The sequence below is a fragment of the Buteo buteo genome, chromosome 3 (assembly GCF_964188355.1).
Source record: "Buteo buteo chromosome 3, bButBut1.hap1.1, whole genome shotgun sequence".
NCBI lineage: Eukaryota > Metazoa > Chordata > Aves > Accipitriformes > Accipitridae > Buteo > Buteo buteo.
Genome location: NC_134173.1, coordinates 34,309,981 through 34,322,970, shown reverse-complemented (window position 1 = coordinate 34,322,970; position 12,990 = coordinate 34,309,981).

Below are 12,990 nucleotides of genomic sequence, written 5' to 3'. Positions count from 1 at the left end.
TTCTGACTTTGCTTTTCTTTAAAGTTTTACAGCTTTGTTGTTTCTCAATGAAACTTTGAGATGCTATCCTATATTCATTTCAAATTTATCCTAATGGAAAAGCATCATTTTTTTTTGTTCTTTGTTATATTTGTATGTCTAGAATGTAACTCCTGACAATCTGTCAACAGTCAATACATACTTTAATCAAATTATTAGTAAGCATTTGTATTATTTTATACTCCAAATGCAGAGTGTGTTGCCAGTCACTTATTTTCAGCTGTAGTGTATTTTTGCTGTTGTTGGCTCCTAAGTACAAGAATCACTTTTGAAAAATGATAAATTACTTTTGGGTAAAATATCTGTGATGACTGTAGTCACTGAGTAGCCTACATCTAAGTTATGGAGATAAATGTTTCTAAATGCCTGAGGTACTTTTGAAAGTGGAATTGTTATTCTAAATGACTCTAGAAAATTACTTGCTCTCGTATGTGCTGGGGAACATATAATCCAAAGTATAAAAGAATCTTAAACCAAAATTGGTTACTTAGAAATAGGACATTATTTTCATGATGGCTATTTTGAGTATGATACCAAGATTTTACCATGTTTATTTCAGACTAAAAACTAATCTATAAAGGAAAGAGAAATTTTCTGAGACCTATTTTTTGTTTTGTTTTCTTTTGCTGGGTGATTATGACTGCCCTCATTATGATGTGAGATGGTGCTCCTGAGAAAGAAAGGAGAAAAAATAGTGGTTATGTAACTTTTATTGCTTAAAATGCAAATATAAAATTGCTTTCTATTAGGTAATATTTTCAGTGTTTTAGTAAACTTTTAGTGACAAAAAAACCCTTTTAAAATTAAGATTATTGTTTAACATTTCTTTAAGTGTTAAAAGGAGGTAAAAAGTTAGGTTCTATGACAATATTTTCTTTTTTTTTTTTTTTTTTTTGTGTCCTTCTGACCTCCTGCAATTTGAATAAAATTATGAAATACACACAGTTCACACAAACACAGATACATTAGTGGCCTGACTCCAGTAATGGTGAAATCTGTCCTGGCTGTCAAGATGCTAAAACATTAGCATCAGAATAACCACGCCAAGTACCATGGAAAAAGATTGCTTACAAAGTGCATACTGCAAAGTGTAGCTATGGAATCTTTTCTATCTGATAAATATTTTAAATGAAGACTGTTTACATCACATTAGTTTGGACCAACTGCATGTCTCATTTAATGTAAGTACTTTGTTTTCACCATATAGTGGTGTCACATCTATTGCTTTGAAAAATTGATGCTCGTTTTTACATAATTCATAGTACCATGCCTGCTGAGATGAGTGAAAAATGTTTAATATATTCATGGCATTACTTCTGTAACATTTTCAAGGTCAGACATTTAATTGATGCTTGATTCTAATTCTACTGATGTCAGTGTGTTCATTTTAAAAAAGGGATATGACAGAATGTTTTTTAAAATAACTTTTCATGTCTGAAGTGTATACAGAAAATACTGTGAGGGTCTTACACCTGATTTATGTTGACTCTTCTACATGACAAGAACTGTTTATCATATAATCTGTGTTTTATTTTTTGGGATGCGGCATAATTATTGGGAATTTTCAAGACTATGGCCAAGGGATCCAAAATCTTTCCAAGAACAATACTGTATATCCATTTTTTTCTATGTTGGCTGATGTTTGTCTTCAGAGGGGGGTTTATTTGGCTGTGTTCAAAAGCCTTACAGCCTTTGGAAGTTGGTTTATGAAGCTTCTACTTTCCTGGGAGCAGTCAGGCTGCTGGGCAAAGAAAAATGGTTGTATGAAGGGTATCCAGGGTAACAGCAGTCTGGTCATGCACCCCTATCCCTCAGGCTTCCAAGCCTATGGGTCACTGGTTCTTCTCAGTTGTCCTCAGCTTCCCTCCAACCCCTTGGTATGCTTGGATAGAATATCCTTAGCTAAGCCCACAAGCTATGAAGCTGCTAGGCAGCAGAAGCTGAGATATGGTCACCTTCAGCCAGGTGCACTGTACTCATCTCCTGTCTTTTACATCAGTGTAACAATGATAGAGCTGGGAAATGTTGGGAATTCATGTTCACCAAAGGATTCATCTGACTTTCAAGCACAGAAAAGGGTGAGACATAAGGGCACTCAATTAAGTTGTGCAAACAGGAGTGGAATTCCTCAGTTTTAACAAACTACCTTAAAGCTACCCTAATACAGCACTGAAGATGCAAATCTTAGGAAAGTCACTTTGAAGACCAGCTCTGTGGTTAAGAAAAACAGAAATAAGTCTGCAAAATGGACAAGGTTAAGCAAGCACATCTGGGAAAAGTCCCAGTGACCCTCTAAAGACTTCCAAAAAAGTAAAGACATATGTAGAAGAAACAAGACTGGCCTAATTCAGCAAGGGTGTGTATTGTGGATAGGGAAGGTGAAGAAGGTAGAGCTAGAAAGTGAGAGAGGAGTTACACAGAAATACAAGTAATAAAATGTGTCTTTTGGCATTTTTGCTCTATTATACCCTCAGTGAAACTTCAAGTGTACTGGGAAAAGTTTCCTGATGGTATTTTTCTTGTTAGTTTAATCCTTGTTTCAACATACACTTGGTCCCCCTATGACTTAGGAGTAAAAAAAATCTGCAGTAACTCATTCTGTTTATTCAACTTGGTTGAAATAGGATGATAATGTAAGGGTGATATCTGCTGGCAGTGTTGGACAGATGGCTTGTCTCCTGGGAGGTCTGTGTCCCTAAACTATGACGGAGAATTTAAAAACTTAAATGAAGTTAACTTTCTTAAAAACAACCAACCAACCAACACCCCCAATCCTGCAAAGTTACTGCATTATTCTAAAAAAAGTAGTTGCATTTTTTTTTTCTTGGTTTCTTGTCACATGCTTTGGAGTTTTAACTCCAAATGAAATATGGGAAAACAATGTATAGGTGTAGGGTTGTTTTGTTTTGTTTTGTTTTGTTTTGTTTTTGCTTTGCAGTGACATTAACTGTATCTTTTCTGCACTGTTATCTCTAAGAATCTGGGGAAAGAAAGTACAAAGTAGATCATAAGGAATAGGGGTAGAGTAGAGCTGAAGAAGATAGTCTGGTCCATCACCCTGTCTACAGGTAACACTGACCCTACCTGAATAATTCCCAATGAATGTATGTCCAAACTTTTATTCACAAAATTTAGTGACAGATTTTTGTCCGTCAATAAATGTGCTGTCTAGAAAAGTGTTTAGCAATCTTCTTTTTTCAGACTTCTTTTGTTATTTTAACGTTCAGCCTAAATATCTTCTGTGTCAGAAACTGACCTATCCATAGCAGAAGCACAACATAATTTACTTGTGTCAGTCTTGAAAGTTACAGGATCTCTTCTTTTAGACTTTTCTATCCTAGACACTTAAATAACTGTTCATGGACTGTGTTCTTGAAATCTGACTGTTCTTATTGCCCCTCTCACACCTTGTTCTACTGCTTTACCGCCTTCTCAAGAGCAAAGCCCAAAAGGGAGATGGTGCTCCAGATGGGCTAATCCTAGGAACGATGTGTAGAAGGTCCTTTTTTAGTGTGATGATTTGCCCTGGGAAAACAGTGACCAGGATCATTCCTGACTGCACTTCTAAACTGTTTAAACTAGTCTTCTCACAAATGATTCTTCAGTGTGTGGTTCAACAGTTAAAATGTTCCAGGGACAATTCCTAGTGGGAATGGAGTGGGCATTAACTTTTGGATGCTAAGGCAGCTCATAAACGTAGATTCAGGCTGCTCCAGACCATTTGGCCTAAGTGTCTGGGCACATTTCCAAGATCACTTAATTTGCTAGCATGAATGTTTTGACTAAAATTGAAGAACTGCTCTTTATAGTAGCAACATATATTCTGTTTTCATTGAAGTTTTCTAGTTTCTTATCAGATTGTTTTGTGTTGAAAAAACATTTGACAGATGAATTCCTGAAAAAAAGTGTAGATGTAGTCTTTTTTTTAAGTTACTGGTATCCCCAGGACAAGTATTCTATTTATTACAACTTATTGGGGATTCATGGGGTTTTTTCTTTGTTTGTTTCTTTTAATCCTGTGGTTAAAAAAATGTTTTTCTAGTGTAGGCTTTTCATGAGAGGGGATGGAGAGAGAGAGAGAGAGAGATTTTACATGCTAGAATGGACAAAGTCAGGGGAGGAATTGAAGTATGGACCTCTATTTCTAAGGTCAGTGTCCAGATTAAAGTGCTCTTGGATATCTGAGCAATATCTACTTCTCAAAATTTAAGGGACAAAATATTTTTAGTTAGCTTATTCACATATCCTTCAAACACTTGGTCAAGGAAGATGTCTTAGTAGCATCTTTTTGAAAAATATGCAAAAGTTTAGAGGAAAAATATTCATAAGTTTAGAGTCTTGTCTCCTCATCCTCAAACTTGAGTATTTCTGTTACTGTGGAACAGGGCGAGAAAGGCTAAATGATTTACACTCACAACATTAAAGATATTTGTTCTACAGCTGAATAATTATAGCTTCAACTCAGAGTGGCTCAGTTTTACTCTGGATATAATTTTTTATGATGGGTTGTGGCTCCTGAGTTTCGGATATGTATTTATACTCTACCATTTGGCTGAACTCTGATTTTGAATTTTATCACTTCATTGAGGGTTTGGTTGGATTAAACCTGACTGGAATCCTTTGAGTGAGCAAAGAAACAAGAGGCAATTGTCACCACACCTTGTTCTTTAAAAAGGACAATTATGGTCTCTATTTAAGTCCCAGTCCCCAGACTCTCCTTCCTGACTTTTTAAAATGAAACCCTTGTGTCTGTATGTAAAACCTAAGACATTTGAACTTGAAAGGCACGACAGATCACAAGCACATAGAAGGAATTTAGAATTAATTTATTTTCAAAATAATTGTTTTTAAAGTGGCTTTAGGAGTGTGGGGATTTGGCTAATGGTTTTCGCATGACTGAGATAAGAAATATGAAAAGTGAAGACTGTGATGCATAACATAACCAAGTATTCTGTAAAATTGAAAAGCATACAATGACTAGATCATTGCACTTTGTCAGTAAGTGATGACAGGACATTTATTGTATTATTCTTCACTGTATGCTTTGTCCGGATGTAAGCTGAAGGTTGAAAGCATTCAGCCATCAAAATTGATAATGAAATCCAGTCCTCAGGGAACTCCCACTCAGGAAACTGAAGCAGAAATGATCTTATTAGAGTGCGTGTGAGAGCAAATGAAAAATGATACAAATTGAACAGTGGTGCACGATAGCAAGTTTTCCTGGCATCCATGAATCATCACATTGCTCTGATCAGATGCAGACATAGATTTGCTGTCCTGTAATACATTTTCACTGCTTTATATTAGCAGAAACCAAACCTTTGAAATAAGGAGTTGCCTTTTTGTAGAGTATGAAATACCACAGGGCTCAGTGGACCTGCCCTGCCTCATGATTGAATTGGTTGCCATGGTCTGGCGTCTGTCAGCAAGCTGATACTGCTCTGTTCTGGAAGTCACTTCAGGGATGAGAAATGTTTTTTTTCTTGAAGTTAATGTCTTCAGTGTTTGTTTAGGGTGCTCTGTTTCATATTCTCTTCTATAAATGTGCAAATAAACACCCTTATTGCTAATTTATAGGATGTTCTGAAGTGGGTATCCCTTAGTCTCCCAGGGAGATCAAGTGATTGTTCTGTTCAATGACTGTCTTTCTACTTCTAAGGATTTATCCTTATGTAAAATATGAAATAATGTGTGTGCGTGCAAGTCCGGGGGCGGGGGGGGAACCAACAAAAAAACCCAACAAACAAACCAGTTATTCATATATTGTGGTTGATTTACCAATCAATGACCTCTGGCTGAGGAAAACACCTACAGAATCTGCCTGGAAGTCTTTATTTTTGAACGTTAATTTCTTGGCTTTCTGTCACTGCTACTGATCACAGTAGTCAGAATAACTGAGACTGGATGTAAAGATTTTCTGATCTCCTTCATTAACAGACACCACACAAGTATTTCCTTCCTCTGAATTACTTAGCTACCGATACTGTAGTGCTGCCAAAACTGCTAAAATAGAGTGCTGCTTCACTGTTACTCCTTGGAGAAGGATGTATCCAAGCAGATGCAATCCCTACCCTCATGGCCTTTGCATGGAGGAGCCTGCTCTGCATGAGGTGTACAGAAAATCCAATATGCCAATATACAAAAAGAGAGGGGGGAAAATTCTCATCTCCTTCATATCTAGTCCTTCCTGAATATATATTTGCTTCCAGTTATATACAGAATAAGTTGTACTTGAGGTCTTTGGAGGGCAAGAAACAAGAGCAGTTTTTTACTCGTTGCAACTTAAGTACTTTCACTTCATATTTTTTCTGCTTATCAACAGGTTGTCTGGAATTTTTTGACCAAGTTCAAGATCATATTTCTTGACTTGTAAGTTGTTAGTTTTTGAGAATGTTTTGGGTTTTTATTTTGTTCCTCAGTTGTGATTAGCAAGAAGTTTCCAGAGATAACATTTCACTCTGCTTCTTTATCTATGCTTGGAAGTAATTTGGAGGAACTTTTGGGATTGACTGTCATCTTGCTAATTGCTGAAAACTTCAGAAAGGTTGGCCTACTTTATGTGTCATAGCACCTAGTAAAAGCAAACAAGATAGAGCAAATGTTGAGTCACCACCTGTCAGCTCAGTGAGGTAAATGTCTGTTTGTCTCTTCTTCTCTTTATGTGTAGCATAGGACAGTTATCTTTCAGTGAGAGATAACCATCCTTGAACTGCCCAGTGTTTACTGTAAGGTGACCTGCAGAAAATGATGCATGTGGAGAGTTAACCTAGAGCAGGTAACGTGCAGTAGCTTTTAGTTTAATGAGTCCTGAGGCTATATACCCTGCATGAAATGGCTGTCTCCTCTAGGATACCTTCCAGACACCAGAATTTTGCTGCTGCTCAGCAGAAGGGTGAATTTGTCTCAAGAGGTAGCCACAAGTGTTCGGGAAAAAAACCCAAAACCACAACCCCGAAAATTCTGCTCTGCCCAGATCCAGAAAATGCTCAGTGCACTCTGTCCCCAAAACAAGGGTTGAACAATTTTGCCTTATTTGTTCTACATTACTTTACAAAACTGAGGAATATATGTGTAATAAATATTTTGTGCCTGCTTAGTGCATGCCACCTGGTGAATCTCATGTTGAAATATTTCATTTTTAGCTTTGGTAAAATTTTCATTGGATTAGTTCTGTGTGGCAAGTGATGTATGTAACTGTATAAACTTGCCGTAGTCTGAAGGTTACATGTAGTGCTTCTCGGTAAGGAATGACCCTTATCTTTTTAAGTTATTTTTTTAATAGTTGAACAGGTAGTTAGTTGACCTGTTAGTACCCAAATATTGAAAAAAACTCTTCAACTTGAGCTAAAACTCATTAACTGATAAGGAAAAAATTGAGATGCTTTTTGAGAAGTGATTCTCCTGATGTTGTATGTCAGTCAAACATGCGTGACACACTGACTGCTCTTGCTATTAAGCACTGCCTATTTGGTCTGCCTGGCTAGTCCTATTTAATTTTGTCACGCAGTTCCACACTGCCTGGAGAAAAGACTGTATGCCATATATATTTTAGCAGTATACAATTGAAGGTATAAATAAAAGAAAGACATGAGCTGATACATTTATGTGAGTTTATTTGTATAAAATAAGATGCATAGATCAGAGTGAGCACTAAGTATGTTAAATTAGAATAATTGATCATGTTTTTATGACCTCAAAGTACCTCTCAAATAGTTATTTCACTTCCCAGCACCTTTGGGAGATGAGTCAACAATAACTTATTAATATTCTTGTTCACATAAATAGCAGATGAGCTTCATGAGGCAAAATGCCCTTTCTATAAGTGGAAATGTTGAACCTGTGGCAGATCCAGTCTGGACTCGGACTTGAGTTGGATTTAACCTCTCATTTTGCTGAGCTGAGTTAGTGTAATTTATTTTAAATAGTTCCTATAAAATAGTACTGCTGATGAGAGCCTTAATTCACTGGCTCTCTTGGTTTTTATAATTATTACTATTAAAATACTAATAGATAATCTGTTTATGCAGTAAGGTGGCTGTATAGTGTGGAGAAGTTAACTGTGAAGGTCATGCAATTTTTGAGGAGAATCTCCACATATATAACTCCAATGGTCTTATTGCAGAGTTATTCAGAGTCAGGTCTGTTTTGCACAGAGTGCTCTCCCAGGTGTCGTGGGACAGGTCCCGAAGGTCGTAGTGCCAGCTGGATCTGGCTGCCTCACTGGGATCTCACCTAGGGTTTCTACCGCCTAGCCCTTGGGAGGCTGTAGCAGTGTTCTTGTTTTAGCATCTGCCCAAGGGAAGGGAAGGATGGTGGCTGGAGGTGGGAAATGTGTCCCTGATCCAACCAGGTTTCCTATTAGGCTCATGGTGCGAAAACTCAAGTCGCTGACAGAGAGGACTCTCTGTTTCTCCCATAGTGCGGGATCAGGCACTGGGGACTGTGCTCACTGCTCCTGAAAAGCGGAGAAGGGAAGCTATTTCCTGCAATAGATCTTTACAATATTTTCCCCTTGATAGTCTACTGATGGCTGGCTTAGATGAAGTTGGTTTTGCTTAAAATTTATAGTATCGAAATCTGACAAGAATAGGGCACTTTAGTTCCTTTCCTTCTTTCTCGATTGTGGCACCACATTTATTATTTTTTTCCCTCTTGTTTCCATCAGGCAATGTAGAGGGAGTGTAACTCCCACTTCTGCAGATCTTCGCATTCATCTCTAGCATTCATGCAGAGCTCTATGCACCGTTGACAAATTACATACAGATACAGTGCAATTTCTTAACAGTTTCTTATATACCATATGGAATTTTTCTAATGGCTATAAGATGAAAAGTAGCTAAGAAGCATATCCCAATCCTAATCTTGCCTTTACTAGATGTAACACTGTTTGATGTATTCACTCTTTTTCTGTATTTGGTGTTGGAAGCTAAAAGACCATTCCTTTGTGATCTGATCATGTAAGCACTGCAAATATTTGTGGAAGGCTGGTACAGTAGTGAAATTGTGCAAGAACCTGAAATGACTACTGAAGTAATTACTGTCAATTGGATAAAAATATACTTTGTGCCAGCTTCAGAAATCTAATGAAGCTGCTGAAATTTTAAACTACTGTTATTTCTTTAATTCCTTTGCTTTACGGCTGGGCAAAAAACCAGTTACAGTAACTGCTGTAGTTTTATTCTTTTAACTGAATGATGGGATTATTTCAACTTTTGTATTAAAAAAAAGCATTAAATGAATTGCATTAAAGTGACATATTAATAACTCAGAGATAGCAATTTCATTTCCCAGTGCCTACTTTGGATCCTCATGGTCTAATACATCTTAACTTCAAAGCAGTTTCTTCAGGATCCAAGAATGGAGCTCGAGTGTGATTTCAGCATTAAAGATTGCTTCTGACTTTGATAATTCCTTATATATGCAGGGACAGTTCTCTCTGCCTCTGTCTCTCTTCTTCCTCCCCCCCCCCCCCTTTTCTGTTAAAGCTTTATAGTTGAACTGATTGCATGGACTGATTTTGTGGGTGGTGATGTGAAAATAAATTCCTTGTTAGAACATTACGTTTGCTTGAAAATATTTCTATTTCTCAGAGCAACATACAGAATAAAGGATGAGCATAATTTCTGTATCAGGTAATGATCTAATAGTATTAATTTAATGGAAGGAGTTAACATTTTATTAGTAGAAGTCTTGGTAGGGTATTCCTCTTACCTGAAATAGGAGTGGCTTGTATGCATTTTCCCATGTTGGAAAAGTGAAGAAAAGAGTAGTCTTTTTTATTAGTGATATAGCTGGCTGTACCTATAATGGGTTAAAATTTGTATACTGGCCTTCAGCTTTTCTTCACAGCTATTGATGCACATTTGAAGACTAGCTTGAGACTACAGACCATAGAAAATCCCATTCCAAGTTAATGATGTGGATTTCCATCATTAATTTTAAAGTCAGAAAACTTCATCCATTTGCTGTATTGATTTGCTAATGAGAGCACTTCTGTGTTCTCCTGTGTATGTTACTTGTTTTGTACATTGTCAGAGCTCAGGACCTAGGGTCATCTGGAGGTGACAGCTGCTCTCAACAGGACTGTTTCTAATTTATTATGCCCGACATTCCATGTCTGAGTTTGTCTGGAAGTTTCTTTTTTTCTGAAGAATCCTTATTTTCTCAGCTTTCTCTACTTTCTAAAGGAAGAAGTGAAGTTGAAAGAAAATATGGAATCATTTGCAGACCATCAATTCTGCAATTAGGAAAATGCAGCTTCTGTGACTAGCTGCATTTTTCAACAAGACAATGCACATCAAATTAGAGTCCACTTAGCAGAAATCATTTTAAGATTTCTGCCTTTCAAGCCTGGTAAAGCCTAGAAAACTCCAAAATTGTATTTTATGTAAAGATGGAAGCTCTTGCCTCTTCATCCCTTCACCTTCAGGAAAGCACTCTGTGATACTCTTTGACAGTCTTTGGTATTATCAAGATGACGCCTTGACCGAAGTGCCTGTATAAGAAGGGAGAAGATCTCTGACGCAGTGAGTTATGAACAATAACTTGTGTTATTGCTTTGTGGTAGAAAGGGTTGTTGCAAAGCTCTGCTTGCACAAGTTGAGTTGAGACTTCTATATGTTTTCTGAAGAAAATATATTTTTTAAACCAAATCCATTTGTAAACCTTTCTTTTCTTTTGTCTGTATTTGACTTTTTTTTTCATAAAACAATTTCAGGAAGTTTTTCTATGATTTCTCTGATGGCTTATGGTCATCTCTCACTGCCTACAGAAGAAAAAAAGACACTGCATTTTGTCATGTTCCCATTTTCAGATTTTTAAGTGGGGAGAGAGAAATGCATTTGAAACTTTGAGTTCATGATCTTCTCAAAGAATGGGTAATCTCACTGTGACCCTACTCAGGCATCCCTGCATTAAAACTTGAATGGAAGATTCAAATTGAGATTAAAACTTGAATCAAAAATCAGTCTTTGTCTTGCTTTGAACTTTACCAGCCAGTTCTTCACCACAGCATCAAGACCTGCAATGCCTGCGCTTGAGCAGCACCCCTGAGTGGGTTCGCAACTTGACCTGCCCGGGGACCTCTGCCTTTTTCCTCCTCTCTCCCTCCTACAGCTGAAGAAAATACTGGGGATAAGTACATGGCTCACAAGCCACATGGTATGCTCTAGATCCTTAATAGAGAAACCTCCCTGCCATGCGCTTGATCCCATTGAAATCTCCCCTTGCCCTTTACTCTGTTCTGCCAAGAGAAGGGAAGATAATCTCTCACATTATTGGATATAGGACTGGGATTAAGAAAAACCTGTTTGATAGAAATGTGAAGGAACAACTTTCTTTAAAATACAGCAACTGTCAAAACTCTCTCTTAGATACCCCGTCATGTCATAACTTTCATATTTTCTGTGCATATGACAGTATTGCCAGCTGCCTCCTTCGTTATCTCTTCCTGCCCTGGTTTCGGCTGGGGTAGAGTCAGTTTTCTTCCAAGTAGCTAGTACAGTGTGTTTTGGATTTAGTATGAGAATATTGTTGATAACACACTGATGTTTTAGTTGTTGCTAAGTAGTGCTTATCCTAAGTTAGGGATTTTTCAGCTTCCCATGCTCTGCCAGCAAGCAGGTGCACAAGAAGCCAGGAGGGAGCACAGCCAGGACAACTGACCTGAACTAGCCAGAGGAATATTCCATGCCATAGAACTTCATGCCCAGTATATACATGGCGGGGGGGAGCTGGCCGGAGGGCAGGGGGGAGGTCAAATCTCTGCTCAGGCATCAGTCAGCGGGTGGTGAGCAATTGCATTGTGCATCACTTGTCTTTTCTTGGGTTTTATTTCTCTTTCCTTTAGTTATATTCCTTTTCATTACTATTATTATTATTATATTTTAGTATTATTATATTTTAGTATTATAACTGTTATTTATTATATTCTACTTTATTTTAGTTATTAAACCATTCTTCTCTCAACCCACAACTTTTACTTTTTTACCAGTTCTCCTCCCCATCCCACTGGGAGGGAGGAGGAATGAGCAAGTGGCTGTGTGGTGCTTAGTTGTTGGCTGGGGTTAAACCACAACACTTCCTGGGAGTAGGTGTACATTCCCTGTTCATTCTTTTGCTTTTTCCAAGTGGGGACAGCCATAGGAAGAGCAATTGCTCCAAGTTCCTGAAAAAATAAAGCTTACTCAAACTTACTTCTCCCCTTTTGAGGACATCCCTCAGACTATATTGGAATTAGGCACTATTGTATGGTAATGACATTTTTGTACTACCTGGATGTACTTTTTCTACAGCCCTCTCTCCTCTGAGGCATCTCTGCTATAAAGAGTTTAAAGAGCTGATGCAGTAGAACTGAAAAAAATATTTATGTGGGGAATTTAGTGCCCATTTATCATGGCTGATCCTCCTGGGATGGGACAGCAGTGCTTGCCATTGCCTTTGCATTCTTTCTGATCCAATGCATTTTAATAGTCTTGTAGCCAGCAGGCTTCTAAATTATCAAAGTATACACACATATTTAAAAAAAAAAATATAGTGAAGTAGTGTTTCCTTCAAGAGAAAACAGATAAGATGAAAGGGTAAGGATAAGGTGCCAGTAAGAGGCAGGGTTTGGGAATTATGGAAATAGGGATGACTCAGAGCAGTCTTCTAAAATTATGGAAAGAGAAGTGATCTTTTTCTGCCTCTGAATGCTGTGGGAACATGGACTGGAATTGTAGTAAGATTGAGGCCCCATCTCTGCTTTAAAATTTATTCAAAGTATAGTCTTTAACTGTGAACACTTATTAAAGCTCAAGAGACTTCAAATTCCACAGTATTTTACCTGATCCTGCTTATGCCATAAGTTTGCTGAGTAATGCACTGTCTCTCTCATCTGCCCCAGACAAAGTATTTGGGTAACCAGGCAAGGCTGAAGTGGCCTTGAAAACATCAAAAAGGAGCAACTTTTCT